General features: G+C 43.1%; 1 protein-coding gene across 6 annotated transcripts in view; it reads right to left on the bottom strand.

Moving 5' to 3' along the window:
- The window catches only part of NCK1 (NCK adaptor protein 1), a 590,854-nt gene that overhangs the window by 63,223 nt on the left and 507,850 nt on the right, over positions 1 to 19,781 (bottom strand). The gene's annotated exons all lie outside the window — the stretch shown is intronic.

Raw genomic sequence — 19,781 nt, 5'->3', positions numbered from 1 at the left:
ACAATTTCCTGCACATAAATTCAGAAAATCCTCATAATCAAATGCTGAGTGTTGCTGAATGCTTCTTCTTAAAATTAAGTCACTAATTTAAAGGAGAAGGGCCAAGCATTCCCAATAAAATGATGCGGGTTGGCGGCGATGAGAACTGGGTAATAATGACAGACCTGTAGAGAAGGGGTTTGGGACAACCGGCCTATAGAGTGAGTGAGTGAGTGTGATGAAAAGAGTGAGGTTGGACAAAAATATCTTACGGAAGATGGAAAATAATTCTTGAAGAAAGTTAATACCACTAGAAGATGAGGAGGAAAATGCTTAAGTGAAGGGAGTAAAGATCCCTCAAGGAAGGAATCCAAAAGTCTAAAGACATGGGAGCAATGCTTTAAATGGAGAATATTAAGTGCAGGTACATAAGATGTGTGTGCCATTGGAGTCAGTAGTGCTGCGCTGCCTCTCAGCTGTCAGAGTGGAGCACATAAATGCTCCACTTTGTCGGTGTCATCAGTAGCAGTAAAGCAGCATCTGCGCTGCTCAACACAACTCCACTGAGACTGCCCTACTGCCTTTATGAGTACCTGTACTCTCCTCAGCCTAGAAGTCCTGGTACTCAAACAGAGAAAATTATCAGCTGGCGGTACTCCGTACCGGTGAGTAACGGCCCGTTTAAAGCACTGAATGGGAGTGAACTTAGCGAAGAAGGTGACGGAAGACAAACAAAGAGGGTGTGATTTAAGAGTTAGAGAGAACGACGTCCTAAATAAAGTAAGGTATCACCCTTCATCCGTGGAAAGGGTATGTCCAGACGTGGGTCCCTTGCTCACTGCGCCACTGGATTCAAACTAGCCTGGCTGGTAATGGGTGATACCCTGAAACCGGTCCTAGGATGCTGGTTTCCGGTCCAGGGAGGACTTGGCCTGGGAGTTCCGGCTTCACTGTCCCCCATGGGGAACCGGGTCAAGACTGATTTGCATATAGCTGGGTCCAAACTTGCGTGGCATGGTGAGCAAAAGAACGATGGATTAAAACCAGATCTGTGACTGGGGCTTGGGTGAGTGAAAAGTTTCAACTCTCCGTCCATCATTCTTTTGTGTTTACTATGGGTGTCAGCAAACGGGAGCTGATCAATCTAAATTCAACCCCAGTATCAGCAAACTAAACGCTTTCTTAACACATTACCTCCACAGCGCATTTCCTTACAAGGTGAACAAGCTAAAAGGCACGGAGGCATAACCAGGAACAGTAACCTGCCCCAATCCCTCCCACTCCTCTTCCTGGGAGCTGTGCACACATCGCTGCACACAAGGCTGTGAAATAAGGGCAGTATTTGTCTGCTCAACTCACGTTTGCGCAGAATGCCAAGGTCTAGCTTTGAAAAGAAAAAAAGGCTTTTGTTCCTGGCTCCCATGCCTCGAATGCTTATCTGCACAAAGAACAAAAGCTGGATCTTTTAACTTAAATTAAAATGGCATTGACGAGCACCTGCTCTGATGGTTTTACTAGCCGAAGCTAAAAATGTACTTTGTTCTAAAATACGCTAACGTATTACTGCTACAATCATATGCCCTTACACCGAAACGAAGAACCTCTACTTTAGGTCTGAGGTAGCATCCATGGTCCAAATCACCTTATTATGAAGTGCTGACACGCGGGATTCCTCTGGTGACAGAATGTCTTGTTTGTGTAGGAGTCTCTGGGCCGCAGTCCGGGGTGACGTCACCGTCTACCACTACAGGACTGCGCATGAAAGCAGGCTAAAGACGAGGACGAGAAGAGCTCCTGAGACAAGCTGTTACACAAACAGCCGACGAGGCATTTGGCACTCCAAGTCAACACTCCTACAAAAAGGGAAAATAGAAACGCAATAGTGCCTAACTGCTACACTGTGCTGCACGAAATCGGTTAGTAATTCTTGAAGACGTGGCCGGCCCACTGCCAGGGACACTATTCAAATGTTTAATGTGAGATGGGAACTCTTGGCAGGGGGCATGAGCCCCGCCCTTCCTCTCTGAATGCACTTTAATGGTCGGGCTCTGTTCTCCTTGGCTGATCAACTGTTTTTGACGCTGCCAAGTCCGTTCGGTGACAGCACTTCCAGGCCTGGATAAGCCCTCAAGCAAACCTCAAACGATACACTGTTTAAGAATCGAACGGACTGCTCCTTTCTAAAGTTAAATAAAAGCTATGAGGCCTACGTTATGTATTTTTCGCGGGCCAATCGTGTTTGAAAATGCAGATTCAAGTCTGAACGCGAAGAGAAGACATGGCCATGGGCTGCACTCACGGCTTTGAGAAAACAACTTGGCGCGCTTCAGAACAGTAGAGCTCTTATTACGGACGATAGGAGGCGCTCCTGCGATCACTGCATTTAATCATTTCCTTTGAACAACGTTTCCCTCACAAGTATCTGAAAAGATCAAAGGATAAAGAAAACATGTGGATGGAAAGATTGGACCGGAAATCTTGTGATGTCCATCACACACTGTGGGGAAGGGCATTTCCTCCTTTCTAGTCAATCCAAGGTCCTTAATACAGAACTGGAAGCTCCTCCAATAATTTATGGAAGCCTGGGCAGTATAGGTAGAGTGCTCAAGCTGGCAGCAGCAATCTAAGGAAGACTCCTCGATTATCCTGAAAGGCCCTGCTTCCTGGTTGTTTGGGACCTTGAGAGTCCACTCCAGCTATTGTACACGCCAGCAAAGTCGACAGAGTCAGACGACTCCGGTGTGGGCAGGCTGAAGGTGGCCAAGTGCATTTATCGGAAGCCTCCAAGGTGGTGAGGTCAGGGGTGGAGGCTTAAAGAGCTGGCGCAGCGGGAGGGGAGAGAGCACTGAAACTAAACAGGGAAGGACCTACCATTTGCCTTGAGGCAAGCGCATAGACTGAAGACCAGTTAAAGGTAAGAACAGAAACTTTGAGCCTGAGTTCAAGATGTCGGCTAGATGTTGGCTGCAGCGGCCGAGACAGCAGTTGAACAGGTGTCGGAAAGGTGCAGGAGGTGGTGGAGCACACAGTATCCCATGGGGCGGCAGAGTGGTGACACAAGCACCATGAGGTTGTCCAGGACCTGTGGTGGACCACGACAAAGGAGGGCCTGTGACTTGGGTTGCACAGAGATTTGGTAGCCTATGAGACTGGCTGACTGCTAGGCTGCAGGAGTGGCGGGTGCACCTATTCCTGTGAGCTGCCGCTGTTCTGAATTAGGCAGCCCATCTGCTGCATTCGGCCTGAATGCCTGGTGGCTTCATAATGACAACTTCTCCTCATGCCTATGAGGGAAGGCCTAATTGGGATTTATGCAATTAACAGCCCCGGTGGGCGAGGCCTTCAACATAGTGATCTCGGTTTAGGCAATGCCCCTCATTGACTGGAGGGTTAGGGAGCAGCAATGTAAATATCAATGCACTGCAACAGAAATTTGTAAGTACTCGAAATGCTGCACTGCTTCTTCGGTTGGAGGCAGCCACAACTTAACTAAAACAGATCTCTGTTGATGTTACCAGACTGGCATGGATGCCCCGGCAGTGTCACTTGTATGAGCTAAGGAATAAGGCAGGCAAACTACTATAATGGATGACCAACATAGAGACAGCCCTGAATCATACCAGCCATTCACAACTCAGAGGGGCAACATGTCTTAGACCCATTTTAAACAGCGACTACCTCTGCAACTATTCAGGCAGCCTTACCCAGATCGCCCCATTGGCAGCCAAAATTGAAAATCCTATAATTCAAGACCCAATTAACCAAACATTCAGATGCTCACACGAGGAGGGCCTCGATCCCACAGTGACACAGGAAGAGGTGGAAGAGACTCCCAGTGATATGCCATCTTCAGGTCCCAATAACCACATGCTTGAGTTTTACAACATATTCACCTCTCTCCTGACTCTACATTTATTGGCAGTCTATGAAGCCTCCTTCACCAGTGCATTACATACGATCTCTGCAGAGCAACTACATCAGTTTTGCTAAAACTTGGAAATCTTCACAATCTGTTCTTGTCATAATGATCAATTTCACTTATTATGTTGGAAACCAAAATCCTGGCCAAAATATTTGCTCTGAGGCCGGTCAGGGCAATAAACACTATGGTCCACAGAGGCAAGAAGGTCTTCATGGTGAGAAGCACAAGTCACTGTCTTAGGCGACTGCCACTATCTCAGGTGGATGTGCCTCTGGAACCTAGCACACTAGTCCTTGTGGACTTCAAGAATACCTTGAATTCAGTAGGTTGGCCCTTTCTTCACCATGTCCAGCAATAACAAATTCTGCACCAGTTTCCTCCGATTCATATTTTTTTAAATACAATTCACCCTGTGTAGAGGTGTGGGTCAACACCATCCTGTCCACATTTTTACCACCGAGTGGGGCACCTGACAGTGGTAACCCCTATATCCTTTCCTGTTCACTCTTGTTATAACTCCGTCAGTGGAGTGGATTAGACAAGATGTCTAGATCAGGGGAGTTTGATGGGAAGGGGCACTGAAGACTGCCTCATTGTATGCAGATGACATGCTCCTCTTCCTTCAAGATCCTCTGTAGGCTGGACCAATGTTAATGCAAATCTTAGATGTCTGTGGGGATGATTCACCTACTCGTGTGCCAGTTCAGGGTGTCAAAGGGAACTCTCGTATTTGTGGGGGAAATAAGCCCTGCCCTTTTCTCTCCACATAGAAGTCTCTTACACATACACAGGCAAGAAAAGAGATGCAGGGCAGTTTTCAATACATTCATTGAAAAGACTGCAATCTATGATAAAATGCATGAAATACAGTGTTTAGGGTAATGTGGAATAACAAAATCAGGATTGTGAGAGTCAGGGAGGTAAATGTGAACAACCCCAACATATTGTGTCATAACATGAGCATCTAATTCCTATCTATAAGCCTAATCTGTATCCCCCTAAACTAGAGCATGGCAGTGCAAGCCAAATCTGTCCATACAGTGTACATTGAAAGCATACCCCACCTCATTACCTTGGTACAAGGTCAGGACGCCAGAATCCAGATCAGGATCCGTGGAGACACTAAAGCTGAAGTCCGCTGGAACCCAGCATGCAGCATGGATGGAAATTATGGCTGGAACACCCTCTAATGCCCTTTGTCTTACAAGATGTTTTTATAGGGGACACGTATATGTTCATTTACAGAAGCCTGAGGCAGGTATGTACCTATGCGCTGGGCTGTTTACAAAGTCTTGGGGCAGCAATACAAATTATTATTTTGTGTGCCTTGCAATCTGTTCTTGTGATTCTGAAGAAAATAACATGATGCAAAGTATGTCATCCAAAGCACTGATAATGACACTTTTGCAGAATAGCGGCTGATAATGAAATTAAAAGGGTGCTACTGAAAGAAGCAATACAAATGAATAAAATTGAATACAAAGCGTAATTACTAGGTAAAAGGACAAAGGCCGAAAGGCTAAGCTAAGCTAAGCTGTCACTCTGCCCAAGTGACTAACTAAAATGGACCCACGACAAGGGTGAGAACCTGACAATCTATTGTCCAGGCTGGAATTACAGGCAGAACACTTAAAATACCTGGAGGTATACATCTCAAAGGATTCACAGATGTGCTGAGAATGTAATACTGATACTCTAGTATATAGGGTACAGAAAAAAATACAGAGCTAGGCCCGCTTTCTCATGGTGTGGGCAGCTTTAAGATGCTCCTGTTCACAGGCTACTTTTCACACTCCAAAACTATTCAGATAAGACCTTAGCAAGGTTTTTGATGGAATGTACACCTGTATTTGACATTTCCTGTGGGCAAGCATGCAACCTCATGCTTGATGGTGGCCTGGGACTGGTAGGTATTCATCATTGTAATATGGACCACAACTCCTCTTCATGGACGACTGGCTTTTTGGTTACAGAAACAACCTGATGTATTGGTTAAAGATCAACCTATTTGAGGGGTCCAGTGTATTGTCTCCCCTCTATGGCTCAGCAATCCCCAACTCACTTCCTCCAGTAACCAGGTCCTCCCTATACTGTTGATATAAGAATTTTAAGTGTTCTGAAATCCAGTTGGGTTAAGTTTGCACTATTTAAGGCAGATAATTAAATAAAAACACTCAGATCAGAACAGCAGGCAAGGTTAGGCTGGGTTCTCATAGCTTTGCTTAAATTTGCTTCTCTAACAAACTAATGCACAAAACAGAATTATTAATGAATGAAGCAATGTGGATGGATCCAAACCTGTAACAAGGCAGATATCAATAAGTTAAAAACACCCTACTGATTCTTTTTCCACAAGCATAAATCTGAAAGTGTCCTGCATATTAAATGAAGTGCATGAAGGCGTAGTACAGGAGTTGTTGCGGACAAGCAATAAATTCCACTGGAAAAATAGAATGAAAAAATTCTAGGCAAAGAACATATTTGCCAAAACATAATGCACTGTAGCTACTGGTCTTTCACGTCCCCAGGGATGGGAAGATCATCAGAACAAAAGATGTCCATCCAATGACAATTATGCACACATGAGGGAAATGTGACATGTACTGGCTAAGAAGAAATATGCAAGTTAATGCATGTGGAATATAAGTACCAAATTGGAACAAGGGATGTAGAGATACTGACTTGTTTCCTTTCCTACATCTCATGTGAGGTCACATGGATTGGAGGCTCCTACATTCAGCATGAAATACAAAGCATTCTAAGTGAGCCACGGTTGGTGCCAAAAGATTTGCATCATATGAGTGATGTGGCAGATTATAAACAGTTGTAGATAAGGAATTAAACAAAAAGATTCACATGCAATATGCTGGACAAGACGATCTCATTGACAGTTGAGTTTCGAAGTCCCAACCATCTTCAATCTTAACCTAAACATCTGGCTTTTTGGCTGGAGAGATGATTCTAGTAAGTTTTAACCGTAATTAATTTCAATTAAAATAAAATAATGAAAAAAAGCCATTTGTGACAATATTTTCATTTGTAACTTCTCACGATGGCCAATTTACGAAAGCAATATACCATTAGGTCCAATCGATCCTTCTGGTTGTGGAGATATGTTGGGTTTATAGGTTCTCCAAGAAACTGAAGCACCCAGAGGCAACAACTGAACTGCACCTCACAATGGTTTTTCATTTTATACCAGGTATGGAGCAATTTATATGGTAAAATATAAAGACTTAAAAATGGGTGTCAGAGGAACTTATGTATTTCTGAAATAGACACCAGATACAGAGTTTATGAGCATGGTTATTTATACATCTGAATTTGTGGGTACCCGTACTACAATGTGATTCAGAGGGTATTTATCAAAATGTCTTCTTTCTTACCTACTGCCTTACATTTGGAAGGCACACATTTAGAGAAATACACGTGGTAATAACAAATGTTCAACTGTTCTATATTCCCACATGTCTTTCGATAAAAATGGTATGTCACTTTTGTGGGTAGCCTTAGTGACCGTAATAGGACAGGGCCTTAAACACAACATGGACACATCACATTATTTTTCACTGAAAACTAGTCCTTTTTTCAATGTGGCTAGCTGTGAATTTGGGGCACTAGCTCAGCAGTCATCTAGAGAAACCTAGCAAACCTGTACATTTTTAAAAACTAGGCAAATAGTGCACTCCAGTGTGGAGTGACTTGTGTGGCACCATCCAGGTTTTCTTACCCAGAAATCTTTGCAAACATAAAACTTTGACTACAAGACATTTTCTTCATATTTCTTTGAGAAAAATGTCTGAAACCTTCAGGGAACCACAAATTTCCTATTGCCCAGCAGTACCCCAAGACTCACAATAAGAATGGCATCACACTTAATTGGCTAGAGCTAGTGTCTGCAACAGGAAAGGTCCTAAAAAGGAACATGGACACATCACAATTTTCCACTGAAAACGTTTGAAGTGCTAGCTCAGGCGGCACCCTTCAACCCTGCACATTTTTGAAAACTAGACACACAGGGGAATCCAGGGTGGGAGGACCTGTGTGGTCCCCACCAGGTTTCTTACTCAGAAACCTTTGCAAACCTCACATTTTGACTAAAAAATACACTTTCATCACATCTCTGTATTTCTGGAATCTGTAGGGAGCTATAAATTTACTACCACCCAGTACTCCCCCCAAGTGTCCCAATAAAAATGGTACCCGACTTGTATGGGTAGGGCTAGTGACCCAGAAGGAAAGGCCTTAAAACACAACATGGACACATCACATTTTTAAAATGAGAACAGACTCTCTTTTCACAATACAGATAATTGAATATTTTGGGTCCTAACTCAGCCGACACAAAAGAAACCTTAGTAAACTTGCACATTTTTTTTAAACTAGACACTTGGGGGAATAGAGGGTGGAGTGACTTACATGGCTCTAGGAAGGTTTTCTTACCCATAAGCCCTTGCAACTGCAACAATGACTAAAACAACACATTCTACGCATAATTCTGTGTTGGAAGTTCTGGGATCTGCAAGGAGCCACATATTTCCTACCACCTACCATTTCCCCAAATTTCCACATAAAAATGGTATGCCGCTTGTGTGGGTTGGCCTAGTGCCTGCACAAAGAAAGGCCCCAAAAATAAAATGTGGAGACATCAACATTTCCTGTCATAAAAATGATCTGATTTGGCAATGGGGTAGTGGAGTTTTTGTTGTCCAGGGATTGACGGCCAGACCGACCAAACCCAGAAAACTAGACAATCATGGGAGTCCAAGGTTGTATGCCTCGTGTGGATCCCACAAAATGTTCTTACCAACAATGCCCTGCAAACCTCAAACATTATCGAAAATTGCACATTTACCTTGCATATCTGTAGCATAAGCTTCCAGAATCAGCAGGAATTCACAAAATTCCTACCACTAATCGTTCTCCCACTTATCCTGATGGGAATGCTACCTCACTTATGTGGCTGGGCTTACTGGAACACCTCCTCAATGACCCTGGTTTGATTTGTGCCATTTGAGATTTCCTCTCCCACAAGATCACTTGCATCGGGTTCGGTGCTCACGAGCTGAGATATGCCCCGAGCACTGAAGAAGAGGAAGTGAAATGAGCAGATTGACGTCATATCAGAGAAAGTGAAATAAGCCAATCATAATTTCAGAGAAAAAAAATCAACCTAAGGAGCTTTGCAAGCTCTCCCACCAGCTCCTGAAGCTAAAACAACTGAAAGAAAATTCCCTCTGGTGAGAGCACCAGAGGGATTTTCCACCCCGGGTGGTAGGACAGCGTGTAGCCATCCTCAGCACACGAGCACTGGTGCTGAGGAAGAATCCAGGCAGTCTTCAGCACCCAAGGATTTGAGGGTTGTTGTATTTGAGGGCTCACATCTTCCCCAACAGAGAAAGGGCCACGCTCTAACAGATCGCTGGGGGAGTGACAACAGACAGGAGCATTTGGTTTATCCTGCAAGTAAGGAAGACTTGTATGTGTCACTGAAATATGCTCAATTCAGAAGTGTCCACAAGCAGCTGAAGGGTGAGAACCTGATGCAGAGAGGATGTTTGAATGAAAGTTTTGGACAATAGGTAGGCTGTTACTGCCATACTCTTGGGTACAAAGCAGGCAAGTAACAGTAAGACCAGTCATCAATCTGCTTTATATGGTTTTATGCATTAAAACATACAAGAATGCGATCAGGTAAAGTGTAAGCTAACATCTAATATACAAACACATTTCGATTCTTAGTTTTACAAATCGGCTTAATTTAGAAGTAACAGCTAAAATCTAACTTAAAACAGTAATACATTATTTTCTATAACTATTTATTATGCAAATCGCATGCCAGTCATAGACCTGAAACCCTGAGAGACATCTGCTGAATTTGGTTGTTGTAAAATAAAAATCAGGAATGAGCAAGGATCTAAGGACCTTGACTGGTCATTAGACGAGGGAATGAAAAATGTAAAGAGACATCTGAAAAAGATAAGAATAAATCTTTGCTGGCTATTGTTATTGAACGCCAGATACGGCTCCAGTCCCGGCTCAGGTGAAAGGGGGGAGTAAAGTGTGCATGTGGCTTTGTGGCTGGCTTCATTACGTCTTTCCACTTTCACCTTGAAGTGCTGTAGGCATACATACTTAAGTTTTTTCTAGCCTATCTGCACTAGTTGTAGGATCATCAAATGAAGTGTGGTCGCTTAACTGTGACAGGACTGATGTTCTTGAGCCATGGCATGTGACTCGCATAATCAAGAGACAAACAGTCCAATAGGAGCGGCCTAATAAACAGTTCCTTCTAATTTGTCCATACCCTGTGCCACAAGAGAGGGGTGTGAAGCCTAATATAATCTTGTATAAACGCCACTCCCAGATCACTATGACCCTGTAAGGACACACAACTCAATGGAACTGATAATAACTGATTAAAACACATGTAGGCGTTCATTTTTTGTCACTTGTAACTTTGTGGCTGAGACTTGGTCGCATACTTTAGCCTGATGGGTTGCCACCGACTGGCACGTTGCGGCACAGAAAGTACTCATTATAGTCAAAGGCTTCATCCCCAAATTAGGTAAGAAAGCATAAAGTGCATTAATAGCCTTCACCAGCTAGTCATTTCTCAGATTATTCTGCTGCTTCCATGCCCCTGCTGCATCAAAAGGAACCCCTATTAGAAGGTACTGATCCATTTTAAAAGCATGTTCTTAATAGTAGAATTACTAGGGTGCAGCTGCTTGTTCCCCGTGTCCATTAGCAAATGATTTGACGAGCCTTATTTTAAGGTCCAATTTGCCATAAATAAAACAAAAGTATTAGGTAGAGCCTGCAAAGCTCTTGGAGTGCAATCCATCAGCACAGCAGCATCCGTATACAGGAGAGCGGGAAGAGGGGGGGGGGGGGGGGGGGAGCCCAATCTGTGGCGTATCCATACACCTCTCCACCAAAACCCTCAGTTAATTACTGATATAAATTGTGAAGAGGCAGGGCCCCCCAGACACAGCCCTGCCTCACCCCCCCGGTAATATGTAACACACCAGAACACGCCCCATTTATTCAGAACCTTACTCTTGCTGTGGTCCCAGTGTAGATGTCTCTAAGCAAAATATGGATGCCCCATTAGCTAAATCAAGCACCACAGCTTACTGTGCGATACACAATTAAATGTGCTGGACTGACCCATGAAGATAAGATACTGGGCACCTTCTTTTTGCAACCTTATACTTGTTAATCAAAAGGGATAGATGTAGGCACTGCCCAACAGTGCCTCTTATCCTATGAAACCCATATAAAATATCTGCCAGAATCTGATGTTCCCCCGACCAGTCTTCCAACCTCGCTCACAGTATCCTCCTCAAGATGCAAGGGCATTCAGCCCTGGACTTCCAGGGTGTTCAGCTGGGTAATTAGGGAGTGATTAGTTGGATCATTGAAACTGCATTTTTTTTTTTTTTTTTTTTTTAAGAGTTCTGTACAGCAGTACATTTTGAGCAGGTTTCCAATTTTCCTCTTCTGCATGCAGTCCTCAAAACATTGGCTATAAGAAGGCCCTAGAGCTCAAAATCAGCCTTGCTGGGATCCCACTGGGCAATGGGGCTTTGGCACTGACACATTTTGCGATGGCCTTGACCACCCGTTGTACAGTGGGTTCAATAACCACCCCATCCTCAGATAAGTCAAACCAAATATAAGGATTATATACTGAGACTGGTGTACCCCCACCTCAAAATGCACGTCTGTCTTCTCAAATAGATGTCAGGTTTAACAATTACAATGATAACATGGCACAAAGTTGGATACAAGTGGCAGAAACCTTCATATTATTTTAAATTGGTCAATAAACCCTTGTTCTAGAGCAGTCTCATATCAACTCAGTTTAAAACAGCAGGACACTCTGAACAGGAATTATTTATATCACAGATTCCCAATCCATAATTATTAATATTAAAAGAGGCTAGTGCGGGCTCAGACGGATCTATCCTTGATTCATGACAGAAAGAGCAGAGGATTCCTGGCATTTAAGATGCAGGCAAAAAAAATTTAATTCTGCATAAGCGTGAGGAAATCATACTCCAGGACAGCAGGAGCTGGGACACTTGCCAACCACTTTAACTGGGAAAGCGCAGACTTATTCTACTCTCAGTTAGGAGGGAATTTGAGTCACAGCTGCGGAAAATCCTTTTTTCCCTAAAATGCTGTACTTGGATTGTACTTTAGAAATGCTTGAATTTTGTGTTAAATGATTATTAGTTTGTAGTGGGCAAATTTCATCCAGTAAACACATGCTGGAGCTAAGCAAAATTCACCGAGACAATCAGTGTTAATCTAACGAAAATAAGTTTTAATTCCAATGGTTTCTGAAGCTATGGCATGTGCATCTGTGGTTGTTCAACGAAAGACCTTCACATGTCAGGAAGCGTTATCCCGCAACTCATTTCTAATACTGCGCAACTGAATCTTATGGTTCTAGTTTAAGCAGAAGCTAAAGCCCTTCATGCTTTTTTAATTGCATGTAAAAAATTGGAGGGGAGGGGTTATGAATCACAGGCACACAGAGAGCCCCCCACCCCCGAAATGAATTCTACTTGCAGATGGCAGCCAAAAGAGAGAATGTACTGCATCGGAAACTGATGAAAAGCGAGTTACATTCAGCAAGGACCACAAACTGCTGCTGGTAGCACACACTGCAGTTTTGTCAAGATGTACTCTGGGAGAGAGGCAGGAATCCTTTCTGGAAATATGGGTATGACCAGGGCTAATATTGAGGGAACACACTGGAATGTCTCTATTCTGAGGTGAAGATGCCCATGAATCCTCATATTATTATGGTTCAGTGGTTGCTCCTTCTGGCCTCTACTATTCCATGTTCACATGCAACATCCAGCCTAGGACATCCATCTGTTACAAATGTAGTTCCAGATATAAACTGACGATGCCCATATTCACGTCCGCCAGGGGAGAGGGGGCTGTGAGGGTGGAGCGAGGGTCCATCTGGGACACAAAACATCACTATGAACGGTCTAGATCACACGTAACATGAAAGCATGTGGGTAATGTGGTGTTTAAATGGAGCATTATCTGAGATGTTAGTGAGAGGAAGCTGCAACCCATGATTTCCCTTTTTTGATCCGCATCATGTTTGATACAAAGCTTTAATCTTTCTTGGGTAAATGAATTGCTAAAGGAGATAACCACACGCTGAAAATGTTAAGGAAGATACTTTCCCATTGTTTTAAACTTCAAACCTCTGAGCTGATCAGCTGTTCTTGCCGTTGTGTTAGTCTAGCAGGAATCTAGCACCGTACAGACTGTTCACCCGGTTCTAGTGCCTATCAGAAGTACAGAAGAAAGCACTCTCTTTACATGCAAATAATGTTGCTTCTGACTAGAGTCTTACAGCCTCAAAGTTCATGTTGTCTCAAAAAGACTCCTCTACATTCATAGAATCCAGCATGAAAAACTGACTTTCATTTAACATTTCTGAATGTTGACTCTTGTTTTACCTTTTAATTGACCCTCTTCTCCCTTTTCCACCTTCTGCATGCCTTTTCTCTTGGGGGCACACACTTTTCTGAGTTACTTTTATATTTGCCTTAATCCCAACTAATGTATGTCTGCAATCTGTACACTACTTGCGTCAGAGATCACAACTTGTCCTTTTTGCAAGCCATTCACCTGCAACCTAACAATACCTAATCTCCCTTATATCATCTACTAATCCCACCAAACATGTACATGAACTCACATATCCCCCTCATTCCACCCAATAATAATATCACCCAACTCCTTTTAATGTAATCTGCCACAAAGAACCTGGAGTGAATGCATGGAATGGCTCGAGGAGCACAAAAGACTAATCACCCTAACGAACAGCAACCAATAACACTGGACTAACTGTTAACCTTAGATTCTGGAGCAGAGTGCTGCCTAACGTAAAGCTCTTTAAAGCCTGTCAGCAGTAGGAAGTCCTATATGAATGAAATTACAATTATGATCTAACCACAACATGGAGGTGGTCAAATACGTTATCCAGCCAAGGCTAAACATGAGTAATAGCCTGTACCTGGGCCTAACAAAACACAGGTCCAGAAATTGCAAATATTACACATGTAAGAACCCACGACGAGCATTACAGCTCTATGTTCATTAGAAAAGGCTCTCAAATCTTCCTTACATAGTACATAATTGCATTCCTGTTGAGCAAAGGACTAGCAAACAGAACTGTTCAAATATTCCTCCTCAGTGGCTGACACAAAGAGACCATCTTTTAGTTTCTAATTATTCAATCCCTGTTGTGCGTGCTGTTGTTTCAGGAAAGAGGCTGTTACTGTTTATTTACTCAGTGAAGAACACAGACTAGAAGAAATTTGGATGAGACTAGGAGTCTTAGTATATAACACAAAAAACAAGCACTGGCAAAGTCAATAGGTTTCGCCTATGCTAATTCTATTAACTTTGTATATTTTTTTTGTTTTAACATATTGCAGAGCAGTTGAGCTGCTGTGCAATGACCTAAAAGGTTATAAAACACGCTATGATACGGACAAGGACAAAAATCAATAAATTTTGCATCCGCGAAACCTATTGGCTTTGCCACTGCTTGTTTTTGTTGTATAATCACAAGTATTGGTTGTGTATTTGAGTAATTCCTACAGACAGTCATAAATGTGCAGACATTATAGATACCCTCAAATATCTGTAATCTGGAATATATGAAAAGCATAGGTCTCCGGGTTGCCTTGCATAGTTTCACTGTGCAGACAGCTGAAAAAAGTTAGTTTTGGTATAACGTTTTTGACCCTTTCATGAACGACAATAAATATGAAACCATCTTGAAATGTTATCAATGGGAAAATGGTAAACAAACACTTAAAAAAAAAAGTGAATCATTTCCATTAGATATGATTGCATTTGGATGGCGCTCCTGCAATCAGCGGAGTTCAAAAGGAGAAGAGTCCTATTTATGTGAGTGTCGTCTTGACAAAAATCCTTAGAAACAGAACTCTGGGACGGCGGTCTTAAATGAAATAATTACGATGCGAAAAATACCGTTTCTGGGCAAAACACTCAATCTCCACATGCCTCAACAAAAAAGATGAAAGCAACTTTAAGTAATGCAACTGGTGCTCATGTAATGTGCCCCAATATATTTAGGTGGAGTTCACACTGTAAAGAAGAAGAAATAAACAAGGCTGGTCTGCTTCTGGCAGATAGAACAGGAGACAAGGCGGCCGGTAGAATTTTGAGATATACTGCAAGCTACGTATCAAGTTTTTTTTACTAAGTGGTATCCTTGAGTAAAGTGTTTTCATATATTTGATAAAATATTTGAAGGTTGGTGATTTTGGTATGTTTTATAAAATATTTGAACAATGGCTGTTAGAAACTGGATCTCAAGTTGGCAGAGGTATGCATCCGGTCTAAATAGGGACTCCAATCCTAGTCAGGGTAAATCACAACACAACCTAAATTATCGTGTGCTCACCCTCTGGTAGCTTGGTACAGAGCAGGGCAGGCTTAAATTAGAAGGCAATGTGTAAAGTATTTGTGCAATAACTCATACAGTAACACAGTAAATACACCACAAAAAGCGCTACACACCAGTTTAGAAAAATAGATAATGTTTATCTGAATAAAATAAGCCCCAAAAAAAATCCAAAATGCACAAGTCAAGATATCACTCTTTAAAAGTTTAAATTAGTCACAGTACCTGGGATGCTTAAAAAATAACGATGCTTAGGAGCCAAGAGGAGGAGCTGTATCGAAAGGTAAAGCTATGTGTCGATTTTTCCAGGGTGGCAAAGGCGAAGCATCGTTTCTTTCAATGCTGCAAGACAATGCATCGGCTTCCAGGAGTGCAGTCTTGGTTCCTCACTGCGATGCGGAGACATTTTGAAGCCCAGGGACGGTGAGTGGAAAATACAGAACATATTGAGCAGAGGCAACAGGGGATGCGTTGACCCAGCAGGCAATGTGGTGATTTTTCAGCCGCAGAGCAGGCGTTGCTTCGAACCAGCAGGCACAGCATCAAATTTTACAGCCGTTGCGTTGATTTTTCCGATGCATTGGATTTTCTTCTCTTTGGTGGATAGCCTTGAGACCTCAGAACAGGAGGAAAGCTCAATCCAAACCCTTGGAGAGCACTTAAGGAGGAAGGCAGACTCCTTCCAGCAGAGTCTGAAGTCAGCAGGGAAACAAGCAGGCCAGCAGTCCTTCCAGCAAAGAAGTCCAGATGAGCCCTTTGGGCAGCCAGGCATCCCTTGGCCTCTGTCACTAGCCTTTGAAGTGTAAGAGATAGCCCCTCCACCCTTTTTGCCCAGGGAGACCCATCTGTATGCAGATGAATGCAGATGCAGCTGAGTGTCTGTGTTTATGGCTGTCTGGGTGGAAAGCACAAGAGGAGCTGTCAACCAGCACATACCAGATGTGGAATGGAGAGATGATGTAACACACTGATGGCAGTAAGTGCAGAGAAATGTAGAATACAATTTCACCAACAAGTAGAATTTCTCACTTCCATTCCAACCATATCAAATATGAAAAGTCTGTACCTCTCAGATCAGAAATTACCACTTAAAAGCATATAAGGAAGCTTCTAATGCTGGCCTACGAGAGGACCAGGCTTCATAGTAGTGAAAAACGACTATGGGAGTTTTTCACTAGCAAGACATGTAAAACCTATGAGTTTACTTCCCTAGGAGTTGCATAGGGCCTACCTTCGGGGTGACATATGTAGGAAAAGGAGGATTTAAGGCTTGGCAGGTAGTTTCAAATGCCAAGTTGAAGTGGCAGTGTAACTGCACACACAGGCCTAACAATGGTAGAGGTGACACATGGTAAAGGGGCTACTATGTGGGTAGCACAATCTTGTAGCATTTAATTTACTGGAACTAAGCACATCTAGTGCACTTTACAAGGGACTTATAGGTAAATTAAATATGCCAATTGGCTATGAGACAGCGATACCATGTATAGGGGAGAGATCACAAGCACTTTAGCACTGGTCAGCAGTGGCAAAGTGTGCAGAATCCTTAAACCTGCAAAAATTAGATCGGAAAAATGGAGGGAGGCAGGCAGAAAGCTGGGGGAAGACCACCCTGAGGCTGTCAGGTCTAACAATTGTACTTTTAATATACTTGACCTGTAGGGTCACGTGGAAAACATTTTCTGTATGGCCATGCTACAAATGCAAATCATGTGCATCAAGTTTTAGTATAGTGCAGACAACTACTCCAAAATGGTTACCACCATGCAAAGCGCTTTGCCTGGCCTAGGCTAAATGGGCTTTTTATAGTGGCACCAGTGGCTTTGGAAATTAATTGTGTGACAGTTTAGTTGTAGCCATCTCACAACAATAATATAGTTGGCAACTGAGTCTGTTTTAAAGGAGTAGCAGGAATTATTCTGGTGCTCTCATACCATGGCATACCACTCCCAATGCAATGGGGCAGAGTACTTCCCTTCACCAACAGTACTTTTAAGTGAATTGCGTGCTGTTGCTGCGTGGAAAGTAACCCAAAATCCAGCAGCTGTGTTAATTTAAAACACAGGACTGTTACTTCAAACTATGCTTTTGTGTTCATTTTTCTTCCAGAGAAACAGTGGGCTTCTTTCCTACAAATACTCAAGTGGACGGAACACATTACAACTTCCCGCAACAATAAAATAAAATAACGCGCAAGAGTGGCTCACTTGCCGACAAACCCAAGTGTACCCTGTCAATGAAACTATTTTTTGGCTTCTCATGTACAGCGACATAGCCAATGCACTCACTACTAAGGCAGCTGTAAGGCGAAATCTGTGCTTAGTGAAGCACACCATGTCTCACTCTTCCCCTCAGCCTACGTCAGAGAATCTCGGCACATAATTTACACAAACTAGGCAGAACCACTGAGGCGATTCCCTTACCTGGGATGGTCAGTGTACTGAGCATGGTTTATCTTCCCTGTCCTCCAGGATCTCTCCTTGTCTCTTAGTTCACTCTGGTCAAGCTGCAATGCTTTCTGTGCCCGGTTTGAAGTGGTTTATGCCTGTGGTGATGATTTTCCTGGACAGTGCCTTCCCGGGTAACACACTAAACAAGGGGGTGGAGGGGTTTTGTGTCACATTGCAGACGCCCTCATGTGCTGTGCCCTTAGCTGTCTCTCCCCACTAATCTGCAGGCTAGGATCTGCTGCACTCTGCATTGGAGAGGAGCGCACAGGAGTTCATGTGGAACAGCAGAGAAGACGGCTTGCAGATTTAAGGAATGCTCATTTGGAAATGTCAAAAATAGTTCCTTCACAGTGAAGTAGCCAGTGGAAGGACAGTGGTCAGTAGCTAATGGCCAATGACCAGAGGGAGTACTGGGTCCAGAATCCACCCGACGGCATGGATGGCAGGACGGCAAAGCAGCAGAAGCAGCAAGTGAAAACAGACGGTGTGCTGGCCTATGAGAGGCACGTAAATTAGAGCGACGTTGGACTAAGCCTATGGTAAACTCAGGTAAGTAAGGGGCGTGCTCTAAGCCCCTTTTAAATATATATTTTTTTTCACAAGAAATTTCATAAGTGCGCGAGCAGGCGAAACCTAAAAGGGCACAGAGAACAATCTGTGGACTGCATACAAGACACTTACATAGGAGTCTTTTTGTCATAAAAAGTTAAATTTACAATTTTTTATTTTACTTTCCCTTAAAAGTCAATAGGAGTATTTGTCTGATTCTGCTGCAGCGTAGCTCCTCGCTGTTCGAGGTGCCAGAAAAGATAATTTCAGATTTAAAAAAAGGTAACAAACTTACACTCATTCTCAAATGTTGTCATGTACGATAGCGTCAGTATTAGATACACATAAGCTGTTGGGGTGGCTTATTTTTCAAGTGCCTCCCTAGGCTGTTCTGCATACGTAGCTATAGTGCAGGGTATGCACCTCACACCAGGGTTGTCCTCGGCCTTGAGCACCCACAACAGAGGGACAATGAAGAGTGAGCTATCTGCTCCTGGCTATGACCAGTGAAGAAGACAGTAATCAGGAAAGAGGTGTAAGGCTGGTCTCGCCTAAAGAATCCTTCACACTCTGAACAACAGAGACCTCACCCGCCATCTACCAATTGGCACTTCTACAGGAGGAATATTCAGGTATTACTGTCAGAAAAAAACATATTGAATTTCTATAGGAGCTCTGTCCCCTCTGTATCTATTTTAGTGTCTAGGTCTCCTCCATCCTGCTTCAAGAATGTCAACAATACACATCAAAATCACCCCCATCTTGTGCACAGGAACAGGTCTGGGACTTAAAAATGGAAACCACAGGCCTTCCATCAATGTGCCTCCCCTAAACGCACAATGCATACACTATACTGGCAATATATACTCGCATGCACAACACACTCTTGGGATGTTAGACACAAGTACATTTTATATCAGAGGTTGCTCTACTATGCCACAGAAACAACCTAGGGGTGGGTAACAAACTAATGTAATCTCTCACTGCACATTCACAAGATACTCTCAAACAATTCCAAATAACTCCTTTTCAGTGAGTAAAAAATAAAATAAAAAATAAAAAACCTTTAATACAGAGTTGTATTAAAGGTTTTTTTAAAATTCCAAATAACTCCTTTTCAGTGAGTAAAAAAAAAAAAATTTAAATTAAAAAAAACCAAAAAAAAAAACCTTTAATACAGAATTGAGGAGTCGTTAAAATTCACATTTTGAGGGGAACATGGCGACCGCGTGAAGTCTGCAGCCGGGAGCTCACCTGGTTCTGGTCGGCGAGCAGTGGAGGCGGTGGTTTTGCTGCGTGCAAAAGACTCTAGCTTTGGGCATTTCTACTTTTTTTTCCTCCATTTGTCTTTTCGCTTGCGAGGAGCAGGCGGCAGTGTGGGGAAGCGGGGAGCAGACGGAGT

This window comes from Pleurodeles waltl, chromosome 11 (assembly GCF_031143425.1).
Source record: "Pleurodeles waltl isolate 20211129_DDA chromosome 11, aPleWal1.hap1.20221129, whole genome shotgun sequence".
NCBI classification, from domain to species: domain Eukaryota; kingdom Metazoa; phylum Chordata; class Amphibia; order Caudata; family Salamandridae; genus Pleurodeles; species Pleurodeles waltl.
The sequence above is the reverse complement of the archived record's forward strand: the minus strand, read 5'-3'. Positions and strand labels throughout refer to the sequence as shown.